Below are 22,538 nucleotides of genomic sequence, written 5' to 3' on the forward strand. Positions count from 1 at the left end.
GCTGTACAAGATGTATCCAACAATTTATCTACAAGATAAATTGCTGAAAAATATGGTTTGGCTTGAAAAAATTGATAATAATTTAAACGCAAATACAAAAAATGAAAATCCTACGTTAAATCTACTAGTGAAAATGTTAATTGTAAGGAAATAGATACAACTTTAGGGAAGAATAACCAACAGCTAATTGAACATTCTGAGCAACCACTTGAACTGTTAACAAAGAAGATAAAAAAATAAGTACCTATAAAATTCAAATTTTTGCGTCATCTATGTTTTGAAGTAGATGATTCTGTCTCTACCGATTCTGACTCATCAACATCAGCTCAAGAAATATTTCATAATATAGTTAATAAGTCCAAACGCAATTTATTTTGAAATTTTGAAGACTGTACTACTAGAATTTAAGTTTAATGTTTTGTTTTGTTTATTTAAAGCCTATTTTGTCATTTTAAAATAGATCATTTTGTTTTAAGATACTGGGCAAATACTGTGCTTTGATGTGGGCAATTAGTGTAAGTAATGGGCAATGACTGTACTTTTTGGAGGATTTTAAATTTATTTCAATATTTGCTAAGTTACGTAAGTTTTAACTAAAAACTGTTAATATTCTGTTTAACAGTTTATTGAGTTATAAGAAAACAGTCATAAATGGTAGATTTTTAAAATACTTTCTTTAATTTTTCATCTCAATGTGTTTGAAATCCTTAAGTGGGCAATAGCTATACGGTTTACCCTACGTACCTTAAAGTTACTGGAAATTGACCAAACATAATTATTAGTTTCTTACACTACAAAAATTAGCTGTGCGCCTCGATAAATAAATTTTACCAGAAAATAAGTATGTACAAAAACACAAAGAACTCAAGGTAACATGCATATTTTCAAAGCATATTGCCCAATCGTCGTTGCCCAGCCAAATGTTCCCCCGCCCCGAAGCTAAAGTATAATTGGAAAGAGACTAACTTGCCCCCATAACGGCAGTCGGCAGGCGGTCATATTGTTGGGAATGTCTGTTTGTAGACAGGGCAGGCAAAAGTATATGTGAATCAACAGTGCCGGAGAATATTCGAAGGTGGTTCGGAATATTTTTAAATCGTTCTCTATATTTCATTTTCTTCTCCAAAAATGACTCCAAAAACGTATGGCTCAATTAAATAATTCCCTGCGGCCTTTTGTCCTTCATTTATGTGCAGTAAAGTTTCAAGTAAATTACTCCCTTGATGCACTGATCCTACTGGCTAACTATTTCTTAACCGCTGCCAGTAATTTTACAAATATCGTTGCTTAATCTTCCGGGATACACTTTTTTGCTATGACTAAAACTCATAGGAACAATTAGTGCAATTTACTCAGAACACGTATTTTTGTACCATGTTGCACAGTGCAAAACACGACGCAACTTCATGCTTCTCCAACACACTCGTACGTCTCCAGGCTCTCATACTTCCAGACATTAACAAGACGCCGTCACAACATCAAAATAATCACACTAACAAGGCATAACTTTTACGACTCTCTGCCAAAACTTCGAACAGCTTCATAAACACACGTGGGACTGTAAGAATGTGTGAGTTTAAGAAATAAAACAAAATTGCCTTCGTTATATCCGATCAGGCACCCCTGGATATAAATCTGCACACGTATCGGACACATTTCAGGTTCATGTCCTTAGTCTAGACCAGTATCAAGACACTTCCTTAGGATAATAAAGCTACACATGAGTTTGTTTTGTCTCGAAATATTGAACATAATAATACTTAGAGCGCTAGACGCGAGCTTTCAGCCAGAGCAGACTAAGCAAAGATCGGAACTTTCTTTGTTTACGTTAACTATAATTAAGATATACGAAACTGACTCCAGACGCCACCTTGCTTTGTCTAACCACGTTTAACCTACCTGTGATAACTTAGCGAGATCCGCGGAGCCTTTGTTTACTTTTCGTTGGGTTTTCAATTAAAAGCTGACGCCAACGGAAGAGGGTTAAATGGATGATATACGATCGGCAACCAGCACACACTTATAAACTTCTCATTTTGAACTTAAAATCTTTAGTCTAGTGTTCAATTTCAATTGGAGAACTGTCATTTCGCAAGATTCACCTTGGAAGATCACTATCTTTATTTATTTTTGCACATCTTATGTACAATCTAATGCTGTTCATAACATTGTTGGATAACTAAATTACTATACTCGGCACTGCGCCAGTTGAGCAGTTAGGAAACGGAGAAAATAACATTCCTTAGTTAGACAAGTAAGACTAGTGCAATTTCTCTAACTAACTGCATTAATAAATCAGTTGCACAAAAAATCTATGCTACATTTCTTTCTGTGTCCATTACTGTGCGGTCAAACGCAGGAGTAGGGACAAGCCCGTAACTCGCCGTGTCAATAAGCAATGGCGCAAACTTTCCCCGAGCGGAATTTTAAACTGCCCACATTACAATTGTATGCCGGCGAGTGGGAAGAGGAGCTAGTTAATTTTTCACATGCACCACTTTTAACTTTTACTGCCGACTCGTACGTCTCGCGTGAGAAGTAATGTGCCTTATTTCTGGTCACAAAGAATGTGAAACTCCACGTGCACGGATAAAAATAATTTGAAGTAAAAAGGTAATGACCGCTGGGGCAGAAAAGTTCTCGTATGGAGACCACGGGCCGGAAGACGTAGTGTGGGCTGCCCTTCCACCAGGTAGACCGACGATCTGATGAAGGTCGCGGAAGGTGCCTGGATGCGGGCAGCTCAGGACATCATTTAGCTGAAACTTCTAACGAAAAAGACAAATTGCTACTTAAACTAAAAACAGTAAGGCCATTTAATCACAATAAAACCTTGCCTTATACATTGTCCGTATTGAATTATCTTTAATCTAATCAAAGTGGAAGGTACACGTGAAGTAATGGACGGTGACAAAGCCTTACATTTTGTGTTGGCTCCGCTCCAGGCCAGCGAGGTCTCGTTAGGCTTAATGCCCGTTGTGTTTAGTTACCAGGCTTCTTTTAACCTTTTGTCTAATGTCCCATAGCATGGACAACGCCGTAAATATTTCTTTTATTTCTCTTTTTTAAAGATTTTCTATAGAAATCCGATTATCTCTACAGCGAAGGAAGTAGATTCAATAATAAATCACTGTAGCTAAAATTAACACATCTGCTGAGGCGCCGAAAGGTTTATATCATTTATTCGCACGTTCTATAATTCACACAAGTAAATACAAGGTCAGACACCACATTCAGACTCCACAAAAAGCGTCCCTGTAAAACTATGTATTGATTCAATCTATTCAAAGCACCCCGCTGTTTTTGGCAAGCCTCGCTTTTGGCAATCATCTTTAGGTAATACAATAAAAATTCGCCCACACCTCGCTGAAACTATGAGACCTTACACGGCTCGCTTAACTTTGTAAAGGCCTAGAGCAGGGATTCTAATCAAGCACACCGTTCATTCCAATCCTATAATAAGAAAAAGGGCTTAAAAACATGAGAAATTGTACAAGTCCCAAGGAGAATACGCTGTATGTAGCAACATTTCAAAACTGCGTGTCATATGATCCCGTAACTAAGTCAGAATTAGTACGCCAAAATCTTGTAATTTACAACTCAGTCACGACAAGGGAACTTTGAGTAAAACACATGGATACATAAATCGCCCGAGTGGCAAAATATGAAAAGCGAAAAGATAATCGAGGGATGCGAGACACCGAGTCGGCGGGGTATCGATTACGGGACTCATCGAGAACGCGCGACACTGAGGTTGACGATGGCGCCCCATGATGTAATTGTACGCACCGTGTGCATTGTGCGACGAGATATACCTGCATATTTAATAGATAACAAAACGGGAAACAACAACTAATATTATGTACGAGTAAAGTGATTTTACGCCATTTGCCCGTCTCTTCCTGAAATCGAATAGGTCCAGTTAATAGCAGTTCAAACTTTACATATTTGTTGCAAAATGGCACTTATTGCAACTAAACAAGGTGCCTCAGTATTTAGGTGTGCCGTCGTCTGGACACAACTTTTGACTCGTCTAGAACCGTCTGCGCAAATTATGTTAGTAGAGGTAACAGAACTACGGAACTACCTTCAGAAAACACATTTTCAGTGGAAAGTCGTTATTCCTGAGTTACACCGACAAACAATAAATGCATGTACAGAAGCAGCAGAGGAATGTACAGTTTTGACTAACTTTGAACTTTATCACAAGCAAACAAAGTCCATCAACAACAGCCGACTACTTTGGCTAGTCATTGCATACGTTTAAGTAAAACTACGCGACAAAAAGACCGAACTTCAGCCGCCGTTGGCCACAGCAATCAACAATTAATTGAAAACTTACTCCATTAGTGGCTGAAAAGACTGATTAATATGTATTGGACGGAGATTGAAAAACTTGAAAATGGGTTAAAGTTTACAATCGAATTGACACTTTACAAAGGAATATTAAATTACATCGTGGAAAAGCTGCTTCATTATTTGCTTATACAAAGTTTATCTGACTTTGTATATTAAATCTTTGTATCTATATACAGGGTGTTAGGTAAATGGGTATATGAGCCAACACTAGCCCATGTTAACATGGGCATATAAATGGTATGGTGAAGTCAGAAAATTGATACCTTCATTTTAATTATTTTAATTTTCATACAAATCTGATTTTATAAAATTTATTTTGTATGAAAATTCAAAAAAATAAAATGATGATATCGAATTTCTGACTTCACCATACCATTTATATGCCCATATTAACATGGGCTAGTGTCGGCTCATATACCCATTTACCTAACACCCTGTATATGTATAAAAGCGAAAGGTCACTTATTGACTGACTGACTGACTCACTCACTCATCACGAAATCTCAGAAACTACAAGTACTAGGAGTTTCAAATTGTGCATGGGGGTTCCATTTAGAAAGTAGTTGTTCACTAAGAACGGATTTTACGAAACTGAGAGGGGTAAATCAGGATCCACGCGTAAAAAGTCGCGGGCGGCCGCTAGTTATATACAACGTGTCCCAAAATTCAAGGATAAGCCGGCGCCGCAGGATGGACATAGTCATGACTACTTTAGGAAAAATAAGAAAAAAAATCTATCTCAATTATTTTTTAAGTTACACAATAAATTATGAAATTCGTCGAAAATTGACACCCCTTATAATATTTTACATTACCATTACCACAATTTTTCAAATACTTCTGTTTTTTTGTTTGTATTGGCAACTTAAGTAGTGCTGCTGTCCACTCCAATTCTTAAAACCCCCAGAATCCTTGCAGTTTTTACACAAAAGTTAATCAAAATATGATATTTCCTTAAAATTTTGAACTATTTTTACTTTCACTCCACTTTGACTCGTCGTTTTGTAAAAAAACAGTATGAACACTACTGCGGCAAGTTTTTTATAAAGTTGACGCAACTATCCAAGATTCCAAAATGGTATAATACTCTAAGAAAACTAGTCGCAAAAAAGATATGCGTACCATTTTTACAAGCACTTCGTTTGTTAGTTAGTATGGGATAAATCTTGCAATTAAATTTAAAACCAGTTCTCCTCAACCAATTGAGCTGAAATTTGGTATACTTATGTAAGTACGATGACAATGCAATATTATGGTATCATTGAGCTGGATAGAGTCTGGAGGTGGCCATAGGAACTTCTAAATGAAACGGCGGAATTGCATCTAGTTTAGGTTCGTTAGATTTGTCTTTTCAAGCACTTTGGTGCTAGATGATGTCCAGGATCCTGATGATGAAGTCAAGAGGTGGCCAGGAACTGGCCATAGGAACTCCTAAACGAAATAGTGGAAGCTTATCGAGTTTGGGTTCGTTGGATTTGTCTTCTCGGGCACTTGGGCCATGAGATTGAGAAACAACTAAAAAGTTTAAAATAAAGTTATAATTGCGCATGGAATTTATTCCTCTTTTTTTCTGTTTGCGCTACAAACTTTCTAAATTATTTGAACCTTGCATACAATTATTTTTATCGTTAAATTCTTTCGTAAAATTTCGCATTAATGCTTGTTTTTAAAAAAGTTTTTTTTTATTATAACTTTATTTTACACTTTTTAGTTGTTTCTCAATCGCATGGTCCAAGTGCTCGGGAAGTCAAATCCAACGAACCCAAACTCGATAATCTTCCGCCATTTCGATCAGGAGTTCCTTTGGCCAGCTCCTGGCCACCTCTTGACTTCATCATCAGTACCCTGGACATCATCTAGCACTAAAGTGCTCGAAAAGATATCCAACGAACCCAAACTAGATGCGACTCCGCCGTTTCGTTTAGAAGTTCCTAACTGTTCCTATGACCACCTCCAGACTCCATCCAACTCAATGATACCATAATATTGCAATGTCATCGTACTTACATAAGTATACCAAATTTCAGCTCAATTGGTTGAGGAGAACTGGTTTTAAAGGACATTGGGAACTTTAATATGAGAAAATGCCCCACGGCGGACAAAGATGAAACGTATTTTATTTCAAAGCTTTATACTTGTAGGTATATTCACTTAAAGCGCTATGTTGTGAGATATGGGAATTCTGAGATATGACGAGTCTAAGTTGAAAATATATTTGTCTAAAATGATTTGATATTTTTACATGTTATGTTGTTTGGCATTGCAGAGTAACCAATAAAAGTAAATAAAATAATATAAATAAATAAAAAATATAAATAAAATAATATAAATAAATAAAATATTATAAATACTTAAATTAATATTAGACAACATCTCATATATAACAGTCTGCGCTCAGTCGCTTTCGTGGACAGACGCTTGTTTACTCTACTCGGCAATCCAGTGTTTCTCAAACTTTTTGACAAAATGTTTACGTGTGCAAGCTGTGGAGTGCAACATACTGACGGACCTACATGCAGCGCCTGCCGACGCCACTATGACTTCCAGTGCTCTGGAATTACAGAATCGGGCTATCGCAAACTTGGTGACCGGAAAAACACCTGGCGTTGCCTTAAATGCAAATCAAGCTCGTCTCCATCACCAGCTACGTCCTCATTGCAACAATCATCAAGCCAACTGGATCAGATGCAAGAACAACTCAAGAGGATAACTACTCAACTAGCTCCACTGGCATCACTCGTTGAAGACATCAAGCAGATAAAAAATGAGTTGACTAACGTTAAGGACTCACTGGAACTGGCGCACGAGCTGATTAACAGCTTCTCAGATAAGGTCAAAAGCCTGGATGCGAAAATTGTGAGCCTTGAGAAAGTTGCAAATGAGGTTCCTACGTTGCGCTCTGAGGTGAATAGACTCAACCTTGAGTTACAGGACAGAGACCAGAGAGATCGAGCCAACAATATCGAAATTAGGGGAATTCCACAAGGAAAATCAGAAAACTTATACGAAATTGTTCAAAAAATTGGCAATTTTAACGACTACGCTATAAAAAAAGAAGATATCAACTATATCGCACGTGTCCCAACTAGAGTCCCTAAGATTGAAAAGCCAATAATAGTGTCATTCCACAGTCGTTACACAAAAGAAAACTACGTAGCAGCGTCGCGTAAGAAGAAACAAAACAAACTGTCAGATATAGGCTACGCGGCGGAGGGGAATTTCTACGTTAATGATCATTTAACACAATATAACAAAAACTTACTGAGCAAAGCGAGGACATTAGCTAAAGAAAAAAACTTTCAATACATTTGGGTCAAGCATTGCAAGATTATGGCAAGAAGATCGGACACCACGCCAATATTTTTTATAAAAACCGAAAAGGACTTACTAAAAATAGCTTAATAATTAATTTGTTAATCGTTAGTATACAGATTGCTTGTATTTTGTATTTGTTGGCTGCGCACAGTTTGGGAACCACACTCATCCCCGCTCACTGCATACCGGTTCCGCTCGCGGCAACTATAACACTGCGCGAGCGGTCTACGCACGTAAGTTCTCTGTTACTCAGCCGGTTTCCGCCCGCCCGTGACTGCGCTCGCCCGGTTTTAATGGTCATTATCGCCTGCGCGCTAATAAAGCTGCGCCTATGTTCGCTTGCGCGTAGCCAAGAATGCTCAGTTTTTATGCCTACGTTGATACGACTCGACTGTTTTAAGTATACCCTGCATTTTTATAATTATTTGGAGTTGGGCGGCGTATCTTGCGGGACTTTTTGGGGTTTATTTGTTGCTGGCGAGCTTGCTTGCCTGTATGGCTGCTTTTCACATGACTTGTTTTTATTGGGAATGGTTGGCTGGAGGAAGTATTCGATGGTTTGGCACATATCTATTTTAACATTTTATTATTGTTCTCACCTGATCATTAATATTTGCAGATTGTTTTACCACAATAATTATTGTATTTCGTTTAACACAGTGTTTTACATGTTTTTATTTATCTTTAGTTGTGATGGCTAATGAACTGAGTTTATATTATCAGAATACCCGGGGACTGCGCACAAAAACGCACTCTTTTAAGCGAAATGTTTTTGTGAATTCCTATGATGTTATTTCATTGACTGAAACATGGCTTATTGCTGGAATAGGTGACGCGGAGCTTTTTGATGATAGGTATCTTGTCTTTCGTCGCGATAGGAATTACTCTGAAACCCAAGTAAAATATGGTGGGGGTGTGCTTTTAGCTGTGCGCCGTGAACACACGGCTGTTGACCGACCGGACTGGAATTCGACAGCCGAAGATATCTGGGTCACTATTAATTATAAAAATAAATTAAATAATAATTCAAACAAAATACACATATGCACTCTCTACCTCTGTGAAGAAAGACTTGGATATTCCCACAAAACTCAGCTTATAAATTTCTCAGATAAACTCTCGCACATAATAAATTCTTGTCCAAACGATACATTCATCATATTGGGTGATTTTAATCTTAGTAATGTGGATTGGTATCAAAATGGCGATACTATTGAACCGATGGGAATTGCAGGCGAAGCTCAAATATACTTTTTTGACACCCTGACTGAATGTAACCTGAATCAGTATAATCTATGTCGAAATATAAACAATAGGCTTTTGGACTTAACCTTAAGTAATGTCGATTTGGTTGTCTCATGTAGTGATGATCCCTTAGTACCAGAAGATGCCCACCACAAATCACTCAGTATTTCATTAAGTGCTGCCGTTTTCGAACCCCTGAAAGCAAACCATAGGCTCAAGTACCTATATAGTAGGGGAGACTATGAGAGGATCCGTGAATACCTCAACTCAGTGGACTGGGAATACTCTTTAATAAATAATGATCCTCTGGACGACGCTCTTGACTTCTTTTACAAATGCCTCTATGACGCTATAGATAAATACATACCGCAAAAAAAATATTACCCTTCTACTTATCCGCCATGGTACAACACTAGCTTGATTAAAATATTGAGAGAAAAGTCTAAATACCTAAAGAAATTTCGGATTTATGGTAACACATCTGACTATAGTACCTTTTCTCTTCTGCGTAAAAGAGCGAAATCAATCGAAAATAAATGTTATCGCGATTACCTCAATAAAATGGAAGTATCTATAACTGAGAATCCTAAATTGTTTTGGTCATTTATAAAAAATACTAAGAAAGGTAATAATACTCTTCCTTCTAGTCTATCATATAATGGTATCACATCTGAATCTGGCGAAGGGATATGTAATCTCTTTGCAACATATTTCCAATCAACTTTTTTATCACCATCGTTAAATAACAGAGATTGTAAGGACACACCTGACTGTAATAGTTCTTATTCGATTAGCGACATAGAGGTTTTAGCGGAAGACGTCCTTAAGTTATTAAAGTCAATTGATTTGAATAAGGGAGCCGGTCCAGATCGCATTTCGCCACTTTTCATAGTTAGATGTGCTGATGAATTAACAAAACCGCTTACCATATTATTTGACCGCTCCCTTAAGGAGGGTATTGTACCTAAAATGTGGAAATCTGCCTTTGTCACGCCCATTCACAAATCCGGAAGTAGGAGTGAAGTGAAAAATTATAGGCCGATATCCAAGTTGTGCATCTTCTCAAAATTGTTTGAGAGGATAGTCCACAACCAAGTATACAGTGCCCTATCTAACTTTTTTATCCCTGAGCAGCATGGTTTCCTCAAAAAGCGGTCAACAGCAACTAATCTCCTCTCATTTGCGGATTTTGTCACCTCAAATATGGATTCTGGTGGTCAGGTTGATTCTATATTTACCGATTATAGCAAGGCATTTGATCGTATTGATCACTCAATACTGCTGGAAAAGCTTTTGTCTGCTGGAATCCATGGCAATTTGCTCAGATGGTTTTCATCTTATATCGAGAATAGATCTCAGGCCGTTGCAGTTAACGGATACTCATCCGCATGGCATGATGTCCCTTCCGGTGTCCCACAGGGATCTTTGTTGGGGCCTCTACTGTTTGACATCTTTGTCAATGACATAAACTCATGCTTTCAGTCTTCGAGATTCTTGCTGTATGCAGACGACATGAAAATATTCAAGAAGATTGAAACGCTTCATGATTGTTGTCTATTACAGGGTGATCTCGTAAGGTTGGAAGATTATTGCAATCGGAACAAACTGGACCTAAATGTTAGTAAATGCTTCTCGATAACTTTCACCCGCAAACCTAAACCTATTCTAAATAACTATATTTTAAAAAATCAAGAACTTATACGTGTTAACGAAATCAAGGATCTAGGCGTTACCCACGACACTAAACTAACTTATGAAAAACACGTAGACACTATCTCTAGAAAGGCCATCAAACTCATGGGATTCGTAATGAGATCTTGTTCTCAGTTTTCGAGCATCAAAATCATCAAGATACTCTACTGTTCATTTGTGCGTAGTGCCCTGGAATATTGTTCACAGATCTGGTATCCACAGTATAACATATACATCAATAGATTAGAAAGTATACAACGTAAGCTGATGAGATTCTTGCAGTATAAATGTAAAAAATACGATGCCTCATATGAATCCAGGTGTAAGAGACATCATATATTGCCTTTGAGTGAGAGACGTAGAATCGCAGACGTTGTGCTGTATGTTAAAATAGCACAGTCTCAAATAGATACGCCAGACCTTCTTTCCTCAATTAAACTTAAAGTACCAAACAGATCAGTCAGACGACCTACTGCAATCTGTATTCCTCAATGTTCTACAAATTATAGACAGAACTCTTTCCTTGTGCGAGCAGCGGCCCAGGTGAACGGGCTCGTCGATGATCGTGAGCTGGACCTGTTCAACTCCAAACCAGTAGAATTTAAAAAAACTATGTCGAAAGAGTGGTTTGAGTTGGTTCCCTGACCGGAGGTTCTTCTTCTGTTCCTGTTTTATATTTTATTTTTAAGTATGTTGTTTAGTTTGCAGCGTAATTTGTGGCAAGTGTGGCAGTAGTTAAAAAGTTTAAAAAGTATAAAATAATTTAAGTATATTAGTAAACATTTTATCTCAGTTATTGTATGCGAAAACATATAATTGGTGTAAAGCTTTATATTCAGATAGTTAATAAGTCAATTAACACTGTTTGTTTTCTGAATAAAGTAAAATAAAATAAAATAAAATATTACTCCAACCCAAAATAAGTAGCTAAGGCATTTGTGTTATGGAAATCGGGAACGACGTACCACAACACACCCAAACCAGAGACAATGTGAAAAGATCGTTTTCTATATTGTCCCGGCCGGGAATCGAACCCGGGACCTCAGGATTGGCCCGGCACACCTTGAAAACCGGTGTGTGCGCCTCTCCGCCACGGAGGTCGTCAAAAATGTTACCTAAATGTAAAATAAAATAAAATATTAAAACTTCATTTTCTCAATATTCCCATATAAGAGAGAAAAAAAAATGCATGGAAATTCATTGGATATTAGTATGTATCATCTGTGATAGGTTTCGTTTGTGTCCGCTACTTTTCGAAAAGTGGGGCAAAAAGTTCCCAATGTCATTTAATTGCAAGATTTATCCCATACTAACTAACAAGCGAAGTGCTTGTAAAAATGGTACGCATATCTTTTTTGCGACTAGTTTTCTTAGAGTATTATACCATTTTGGAATCTTGGATAGTTGCGTCAACTTTATAAAAAACTTGCCGCAGTAGTGTTGATACTGTTTTTTTACAAAACGACGAGTCAAAGTGGAGTGAAAGTAAAATTCGTTCAAATTTTTAAGGAAATATCATATTTTGATTAACTTTTGTTTAAAAATTACAAGGATTCTGAAGGTTTTAAGAATTGGAGTGGACAGCAGCACTACTTAAGTTGCCAATACAAACAAAAAAACAGAAGTATTTGAAAAATTGTGGTCGTGGTAATATAAAATATCATAAGGGGTGTCAATTTTCGACGAATTTCATAATTTATTGTGTAACTTAAAAAATAATTGAGATAGATTTTTTTTCTTATTTTTCCTAAAGTAGTCATGACTATGTCCATCCTGCGGCGCCGGCTTATCCTTGAATTTTGGGACACGTTGTATAAATGAAGTCATGTAACTTTGAAAATGTGTCATTGAACGAAAGTCATATCACATTGCAGAGTGGAATTTAGCTTATTACTAGCTGACCCGGCGAACTTTGTTCCGCCTTAATGGCAATAAATAAGCAGACTTTTTTTATTTCGAACGGGTTAAAAAGTATCCTATGCCCTTCTCCTGGCTCTAAACTACCTCCCTGACAATTTTCAGCTAAATCGGTTCAGCCGTTCTTGAGTTATAAGTGGAGTAACTAACACGACTTTCTTTTATATATATAAGATATCAACAGTGTAAATATTTGGGATTCTCAAATTCACATGCCGACCTTTTGTTGATTGTCTATTTTCAAAAATGCCCTCTGAAGTAATGCATAATTTACTGGTAACATTATAAGTTAAATCTTAATAGACGTATCGATATCCCTCCCATTCAAACCTTTTTCATGTAAACTAAGATCATTAGTAGCTTGTCATTGAAGAACAGATAAGGCCCAGAACAGACGGTGAAACGCAACTGCAACGAAACTGCAACTGCTAATTACTTTTGAGTTGCATCTAAGTTTCTGCCATAGCGTCCGTTGAGAGACCACACATGACGCGACCAGTTAGAAACTTTCAGTTTCATTCATCAGAATCATCAGAAAGTTGCAGTTTCGTTGCAGTTGCGTTTCACCGTCTGTTCTGGGGCTAAGTTATAATTGTCGTGCTACCTCGGGGATTGGAAACGCCCTCAAGACACGTAAGAGGGCGACACTTCAGCAAGTACAGGTACAGGTGTAATCATTAGGGGAGGTTCGGAAGTTTTATTGGACATTATCCAGGGGTACGCGGGTACGTGGAATGAATGGCATGGAAATGTATTCATCAGTGAGGAGTGCTGTCGTCAGAAGACAAAACTTGTCTTAATTACCGTTAACTTTTAAATTATGGTAACAATTTATAATACTTGAAGATATTGAACGCATATTTTTGACTATTTGAAAGTACTTCATTAATCTAAATAAAGAAATGAAAGCAAAAAAAGCAGATACAATATACCTGTCACATAAAGAAAACCTGGCTACTTCTTAGAAAAATGGTCCGGATTTCTCAACAAATACCTACTCTAGATTTGGTGTTAATTTGTATTCAATCATCTTCAATATTTTATCAGTTTTGTAACCCATGTAAAAATGATTATTTTTAATGTGAATATGAATAATACGCAGAGCATAAATATGCAGTATTTAATGTCATATATTTTTCGCTGACACATCTCTACAGTCATGCCAAAAAGGTAAAATGTGTCTCTTTAAAAATCGTTCAGTGTCCCACCCAAGCCTCACCCCTGCGAACCAAATGGTTTCCGCGAACTTATCCCGAAACCATGAATAACGTCTGGCGACATTTATTAAGAAAATTACCCAAACTCGCTTTCTAACTTTTCCACGCATAACTTAAACGTATCGTGGTTAAAGTAAGAACTGAATCAAAAGTTTAATGGCGCGCTTGAAATGGTTAAATTTTACGGTTAAAGTTGAATTTATAAGTTAGAATGTGTTATAGAGTTTGTAAGTATTTATTAGTACTACCTACAAATCGGTCTTACTAAAAAGCTTAAGTAATTTTCATATATTAACTAGCTGACCCGGCGAACTTTGTTCCGCCTTAATGGCAATAAATAAGCAGACTTTTTTTAAATTTCTAACGGGATAAAAAGTATCCTATGTCCTTCTCCTGGCTCTAAACTACCTCCCTGACAATTTTCAGCTAAATCGGTTCAGCCGTTCTTGAGTTATAAGTGGAGTAACTAACACGACTTTCTTTTATATACAGGGTGTTGATTTCAATACCCGCCATATTTAGGGAGTAGATTAAGTAGCTTATTCTGATCACGAATCAGCAAAAAAACTGACTTCCAAATTTTTTATTATTATTTTTTAAATATCTACGATTTCCATAATCGACCACTACAGTGCAGAATAGTCCCCCAACGCAAACGGCGCGCGGCGCTCACCCGGTGACCCGGGCAAGCGCTGCGCCCCCCGTCCCACGCCCCACTACCCGCGCTCGCCCATGAGTCAGTCAACTATCAGCCACAATCAGCTGTGAGTTCAAAGACGACTACTGGACAGAGCTTAATCCAAATCTACCCTAAAAATGTAATGAGTAAATTAGTTACTTACACCTTATCATGTTACGAGTTTATTTGTTGTTCTAAAAACTAATTAATTAAGTACTCTTTAATTAATAAAAAAACCTTTTACACGAATTTGCTTCCTTCCGCAAAATAATGTTTTTTACAGAACCTACATTATTATTATTTTTTAATTAAACCATGCTTTTATGTGTGTGATAAGCTTGTACCTACTTATCATTCAAAAGTACTGTAAACAGATGACAATAATGCTCTTTCATACAGGTTCGTTATTCCTTACATTTCCAGCTCTCTACCTTAATAACTTTTACGTCTTTACGATAGTAATTATTAAAATAAAACTTAACTTAATACCGCAAACTGAACACCTAGAAATAACACACTGGCAAACTCTTGTTCCTTCACTTTCGATAGGAGATAAGACAAGATTTTGTTTTTAAACTCGATTGATTTCAGTACCTAAACAAAATTTCATATCTTAAAAGAAAATTTCATATCTTTTCATTTGGAGCGGTGACTTGTAATTGAATACAATAATACCACCGCCTTGCGCGCGGCACGGACATCGGGCTCGCACGGAATAGGTACTTCCCCATCTTCGTGTTTCGGGCGTCATCGGGCGGCCGGCGCTCAATCGTGGATCATCGATTTTCTCTGTTCATCAGTCCGATTTTGCTATCCACGCAGAGAGGCCGCGCGCACGCTCCGCGAAATCTAGCTCGTATTTAGAATACCTAGTACTCAATCGCTATTTTCTTATTTCTTGCCTTGTAACTTCAACTTTTCTCTTCCTCTCTGCTTGATAACTGTTTTCTAGTACTTATTACTTCCTACTACCGTAATAACGTAATTTCATTTCTATCGGCGTTTAATTTAAATACCCTGAACGAATGTTAGTTAGGTTCAGGTTAGACTTCCATTTTTCATAACTTACATAAAATAATTCATCATCATGTTCGGGATTATTTTAAATGAATGTAATTTCATTACACGAAATAACTACCAAAATTTATTGATATTCTTATCGTTTTAATAATAACGATTAGTAATTAAAGATCTACAAATCATTTGCATTTGAGTGTTTTGAAAGCTTGCTTTAAGAGCATTAATGATAGGACGAATCTTTAGTTCACAAAGATTAAACAAAGTATTTTTCCCGCCGCTCATTCGTTGATAGACTTCCTGTACTAAACTGACGAAATTAAACTTTTCTGATGTTAAAAATTGCGTAAAGTAGTTGAAAATGAAGAATAACGATAACTACCGATTCACGACGACATTCGATGGACGTATTTCATCGAATGCACTTTTCTAATTGCAAATTTGCGATTTTTGATTGTTTTCTCGTGCGGTTTTGAGTATTTAGTGTGTGAAAGTGTGATAGTGAGTGTAATAATAGTGAGTGAGTGTTAGGAAGATGCCAAACCATACGTACAGTGCTCGTGAGTACGTAAACATGGTTTACTGTTACGGGAGGGCACGTGGAAACGCATCTGAAGTCGCATCGGTGAGTAGGTACCTAGTTCTAAACTTAAAGGAATGTGTTTTTTTTAATGTAGGGAGTAAATAATCTGGTAATTTTGTGTACAAAATACTCCCGCGATTGCGGTAGGTAGTGGCGGAAAGCGCGTAGGTACGCTCCAATACACACACACACACACACACATAGGAAACAGCAAACTAATTTAAAACGAACTTTAACTTTAGTTAGTCAAACAAAAATACCTATTTACACTACCTATTTTACGTGGCTTCCTTCAGTAGACTATCAGACATGATAAGCGAGCGATCCGCGTAGCTCGATGGGTGCCGCAGTTGAAACGTATTGCAGTATTACGAGCCACAGTACAGTTGATGTCGCACGGAAAATATTCGCTAAAAATTCTACTTTAGTTTGTAATTTTTTTTTTGGTGGATAATGCGTTTATATAAGTCATAATAGATCACCTAAATAAATATGGCGAGGATTGAAATCAACACCCTGTATATAGATTTTTATGTTGCCAGCGGCCGATTTTTCGCATGAAATAAGCAAAATGTATGAAAAATCCCTAATGCCTGAATAACGCTAATAAACGCTACGTATAAACCATATACATATTTTATTTAGGCAGTATTTTCTGAAATATCGCTGCCTTAAGGTAAAAAAACAAATTCTACGAAAACCTGTGCACTGATTGCTCGTCGTTAATCTTTAGCTGTGGTGGGAATTAGTTCTATCGTTGAGCAGAAATTCACGAATTTCAAAATAACATTGGCTTCATAACAGTATGCCAAGTAGGCCTTACTGGCCTATACACACCGAATACCTATGTTTACTAGTGTGTGAATGTGAAATAAGTAAACAGGGCAATGTCAAAGCACTAAATAACAGTTACCATGAAAGTCGTGACTTAATATCTCTCTAGTTTATGACTCTCCCTAACAGGAGGACTGTGACTAAGAAAGAAAACGTTTTAGGTACTGCAGGGCTAGGGTTCGTTGCAATATTGTCGAGCAGTCGGACTTTTACCGATCCATATTTCACGGGCGATCGGTCGCCCGATGGGCCGGCCCAGTCGACTCGCGCACGCAGTGTAGGTAATAAATATTCCGGCTCGTTATGGGGGCTGCGTTGGTTTACATTGCGTCGGTCTGCTTTGATATGACAGAAACATGAGATCAATAAACCATTACTACTGCCCACTCTGGAATAGAACTAATGTTCTGCAGTGGACTGTGAGCACAAGCAACACAGCCGAAACGTCAAATTGTAAGAACTTATGTTAATAATGTAGAGTTTGAGACCTGTTATTCTCTGCTTTATTTGTAATGGAACGCGAAATTTTAAAATCATATGGGAACGATATTGTTTGTGGTATTTTCACCTGAAAGGTCTTTAATTAGGATTTATCCATCACGATTAGTGGAGACAACCTCATTCATTGTAGTGCGTCTGTCCGTCCGAAGCCTAGCCACAAACTATAGACTTTTTATCGGCGGATAGTTGGGATCGGTCGAATTTTCATACAAATTGGAATCGGGCCCAACTATCGGCCGACTAAAAGCCTGTAATCTGCGGGTAGTCAAGCAACTTGCCCACATGCCCGATGCGTCGGCGAACGCAGCCTAATAAATATTCCGGCCCTCCCGGGGGCCGCTAATTCTGCGTCAGCAACCCTCGCGCAGGGCTGCCGTTCGAAGTCATTTAAGTTCGCCGAATTTTAATCCGATCGATCGAAAAGTTGAATTGAATAAAAACTTCGGTTTTGGTGGCTGTTGCACACGACATACGCTGATATCCATTTGCGGAAGTAAGAAAATAATTAGATTATTGCAGTATTAAAAAACGAAGTTCCTAACAGATGATCTTAATATGAAAATACACAAAAACATTTACTTCCCCCATACAAATGTGACAGCTGACTTACATGAGGAAAATATTTTGGATATCGGTGTTGGTCCTTTGGTTCTATCCAAAAAGATATTTAAGGGCCAGAATCACCAATTTCTGATCAAACAGGTTATTTTTACATACTGTCTAGAATAGATGGTATAAAAATAAAGAGTAAGGAGGTAAAAATACGATAGGTACTGTTTATTTATAGAAACACAACAGGCAACCCTAAACAGCTCGGGTTGCCGCGCCCAAATCCTCTCGGGCCATTGCGCTCCTTTGATGCGGACTACACAAGAATAGCAAGTGCACATTACTAGTCTACAAGGTGCGTATCGATCGCCACACATGGTGCTTTGTATAACAAGAAAGATGCAAGCTAAGGAAATGAGTAAGCAGAATGCAGTTGAACTAATAACTTATGAAATTCTGAAGTGCACGTTACAAGTCTACAAGGTGGGCATCGATCGCCATACACAGTGCTGTATAACACAATAGCTGCAAGCTTGGGAAACAGGAAAGTAGAATGCAGTTAAACTAATAACTTATGACCTCTGAAGTGTACATTACAAGTCTACAAGGTGGGCAATAGTGGGCATTGATCGCTACACATGGTTCTCTACTCGTATAATATAACAAGAAAGATGCAAGCTTGGTAAATAGGAAAGCAGAATGCAGTTGAACTAATAACTTTGTGATCCCCGAAATACAATTTATTTGTTCTCTTTTATAAGAAACTCTCTTTAGAACGTATCCTTAAGACAACTTGGGCAATGGTATCTGTTCTTGACTTAATTGACACAATCATGATGGCGTTTATGTTAAATATAAATACGTATGTACATTATGTAATCACATGTAGCTGAGGCCAACACACATGACTTTTTATTGACTTTGGAAGGGCATAAAAAAGTTGGTCCACCAAATAAAACAGCTAAAGTATGACAGTGCACACACCGGCGCGGCGGCCGAACTTGTTTAATATCGCGGCTTTGGAGCCTTTTGAGCTGGTGGCCGGAGTTCTTTTGTCCATCCGCAAACTGATTTCGAGTTTTTGTGGACGTACCTATCGCTAAACTTTTTAATGGGTGCTCAACCGAAAACAAAACAATGCTTTTTGGTACTGAAGCTCTCCTGTCTCCTAACTACCTAATGTTCTTTTATCTTACGTTTAAAGGCTTTATCTACCCCTATTGAGGTAGATCTAAACTCGAAGAAGGATATTAGGTACATTTTTCTGCAATTATAAATCTCAAATAAATTGATAGGGATTAAAACGGGAGAAAATAATGAAGCCATTGAACGAAATAAGGACCGGACGAAGCCACGGGTAGAAGCTAGTAGAGACACAATCCGATTGTGATATAAATCAATTTCCGAGTCTGAAGGTCAGGTCCTAACAAAAACAACACAATAAATGTACGCAACATTCCCAAATTACCAATTTCCAGCAAGCGTCAACAAATAACAGCCTCGCTCAAACAATTTGCGCACCTCCTTCACCGGCTACGCAACCCAGACCTCATTTTACATCTGTAGCTCATTCCTGTTGAAATATGGCCGCCATAAATTCCCATTATGCATATTATTTCCCCAACTCGTTCGATGCGACGGGATAAATCCGGGGCTGGCCGTCACCTTGCCGTGATATACTGTGACAGGCCGTGGATAGCATAAGGCGCTGTTATGCGGCAGAAGGTATGTCTGGTTATAGATTTATGATAGTTCCATGTATGAATAATAAATATAATTTCTGAATATTGGTCATTTAAAAAAACTGTTGGCAAGAACCGTAGACAAAACAAAGACTAAGTTCATTGTGAGTTATGTGAAACTAAAGATAATATTGCCGATATCGACCAGACAGGGCTAGGACGCGCTACGATAATTTTTATCGTCATCATCATCATCATCATCATTTCAGCCATAGGACGTCCACTGCTGAACATAGGCCTCCCCCAATGCTTTCCATGTTGATCGATTGGTAGCGGCCTGCGTCCAGCGCTTCCCTGCTACCTTTACGATGTCGTCGGTCCACCTTGTAGGTGGACGTCCCACGCTGCGTTTTCCGGTACGCGGCCTCCATTCCAGAACCTTTCTGCCCCATCGGCCGTCAGTTCTGCGTACTATGTGCCCTGCCCATTGCCACTTCAGCTTGCTAATCCGTCGGGCTATGTCAGCGACTTTGGTTCGTTTACGGATCTAATTTAATTTTTATCGTCATAAGATGACAAATATATGAGCTTGTCTTTATCGTCTAAATTCGATAAAATACCTCGATAAGATTACCTACCCTGCTAGACAGGATAAGGACTTTTAACAGCTTTACAGCTTTAAGTGCTTTCCGTGTACTACCTTCGCTGCGGTAACTAGGTTAAAGTTTACGAACGAGCTTTAAGGCCACTTGTGCATAACATTATGCAGTGGACAACTAATTTGAATTAGGATTCGTGTTCTTCATCCACAGCTGTGTTATAGTTGTACTTAGATAAAAGTTAAATTAGACCGCAATGCAAGCTTTCAGATCTAGAATATCACTGTAACTTGTGTAAACTCGGTTGCTAATCAAACCCTGGAAGTCCCGGAGGAAAAATATACTGTCTTAACTGTCATAACGATAATGAAGAAAAGCAGATATATATTTACAGGGCAGATTGAGATACTATCTTAGACTGCATCTCACTTAACACCAGGTCCGATTGCGGTATTTGCTGTCAAATACCTAAATTCAAAACAATTTGGTCATTAAACCGTCGCCCGCGTTATAGGTATCAACTTTTACTCCTTCCCAAGTTCATTAAACACTATTTTCAGAGTTTTCCTGTTGCCATATTCATCTAAACAAATGTAATAACTGTAAGATATTTCTATACCGAGACTTTCTTACTCATTTTCACATAATAATGCTTTAGTATAATGCGCAATAAGCTCGCACACAGCCGCGCTCGAAGGCAATTTTAGCTTTTATAAAGCCTTCCTTCTTTGCCGTGTGTTTGCCGCTAGAAGCAATAAGTCCTGCGTTAGATGTTTATGGAAAAATACGTAGTCTTTTACAAAGAAGTGTGATTGTGGCTGAGATTTTACCCACGCTTTTAAAAATATTGCGTTGACTAAAACCGGTTACAGATCAAGGGCTAAGCTAATTTAGTTTAGCTTAGGTCGAATATTAGTGTTTGGATAGTTTTCAGTCTGCACACACCTATGGAAAACTGCGTCAACTATGCGAGCTAAGCAAAACTAACTTACGAGTAGCTCTTATTATGAAGCTTATTTTGGCCCTCTGGGATTATTAGTTTAGTGTATTATTACGAGTATATTTTAAAGTACTTATCTATGTTTTTTTTTCTGGCATACTTATCAATGAGTACTTTGTTTTTTGGGTCACATTTGCCACTATCTCTTTTGACAGTTGAGTGAAATCCACAAACACTTTCACCTCAACATTTACCTCCAAATGACAGTTTTCTAAGCGCAATATTCAAAAGGTAATAAAGGCGAGCACGCCTCAAGAGCCCCGGGAGATTCCGGCGCTCACTTAGCCTAATGTGTTTCTTTGGCTGAGTTGCACCACCTAACTTTGACCGTAACTATAACGATAACCGGTGCTTTTTGTATCGAGTTTGACAGATTTTTGACGTTTGTCAAAGTTAAAGTAAGATTACTTTTTTTATCCACAACGAGGAAGCTCTTGGCCTGTATCTCACCTGATGGTAAGTGACGATCAGGCCGAAGGTGGAAGCGAGCTTCACCCGGAATCCTCAACCACGGAGGAACTGGCTATCTTACGTTTAACTGCCGGAACACAACAATGCTGTTAACATTGTTGTTATGGCGACAGACTTAGGTAAGATGGTGGTAGCTAGCCAGGCGGACTTAGAAAAAGCCCTAACACCAACCAAACCGAATAGAAAAATCTGCCCCCACTAGGAATCGAACCCAGGGCCTCTGCGTATAAAGCAGGTGGTCTTACCACTAGACCACAGAGGCGGTTAAGATGGTGCAACTCCGGCCTAAGTGTTCCGTGTGTATAAGTTTGAGTGTCAAGTGAAAAGCAAGTCCACCAAGAACAATGGGTAAGTAAAACGTAGTTTATATTTGGGATAACAGATGGCGCTGTGCTCCTTTAGCTCGCGCTAACATTTGTTTTTTTCCTGGCTTTATATACCTCCTGGAAATGTATGCTCACCTAAGTTCAGCTAGGCTCAACTAGGTTCAACTAGGTTCAACTAGGTTCAACTAGGTTCATCACATAGCTTAGCTTTGAATCTCAATAAACGATGCTATTGCCTGTAAAATAGCTTTCATTTTCCCATGCACACCTCGCTATCGTAGGGTTGTACACCGTGAGCGGTGCAGGCGCAGCGCTGGCAACATCTAGCTTTCATATTGGATGACAGACATTCTTGCACTGGATTTTAGTTTAGCATAAATGTTAATCTGGCTGCCTCCGGCTGTTGTTCGCCGCAGAAACATCTGAATGGTAACTTTACCTACATTTGTAAATGAAGAAACAAGTTCTATTTTTGTTACAGATATTCCTGAGCGCCTAAACTTTCTGTAATTTTACTTGTTCTTTTTATAAAAGTTGCTCGATCTTGAAAGG

General features: G+C 38.1%; 1 protein-coding gene and 1 non-coding gene across 2 annotated transcripts in view; both read right to left on the bottom strand.

Moving 5' to 3' along the window:
- LOC135078675 (stress-activated protein kinase JNK) overlaps positions 1-22,538 on the bottom strand; it is a 194,609-nt gene that overhangs the window by 113,210 nt on the left and 58,861 nt on the right. The gene's annotated exons all lie outside the window — the stretch shown is intronic.
- On the bottom strand, positions 21,851-21,922 carry Trnai-uau (transfer RNA isoleucine (anticodon UAU)). Its single transcript has one exon. It is a non-coding gene; the product is annotated as a tRNA-Ile (tRNA).

This window comes from Ostrinia nubilalis, chromosome 15 (assembly GCF_963855985.1).
Source record: "Ostrinia nubilalis chromosome 15, ilOstNubi1.1, whole genome shotgun sequence".
NCBI classification, from domain to species: Eukaryota; Metazoa; Arthropoda; class Insecta; order Lepidoptera; family Crambidae; genus Ostrinia; species Ostrinia nubilalis.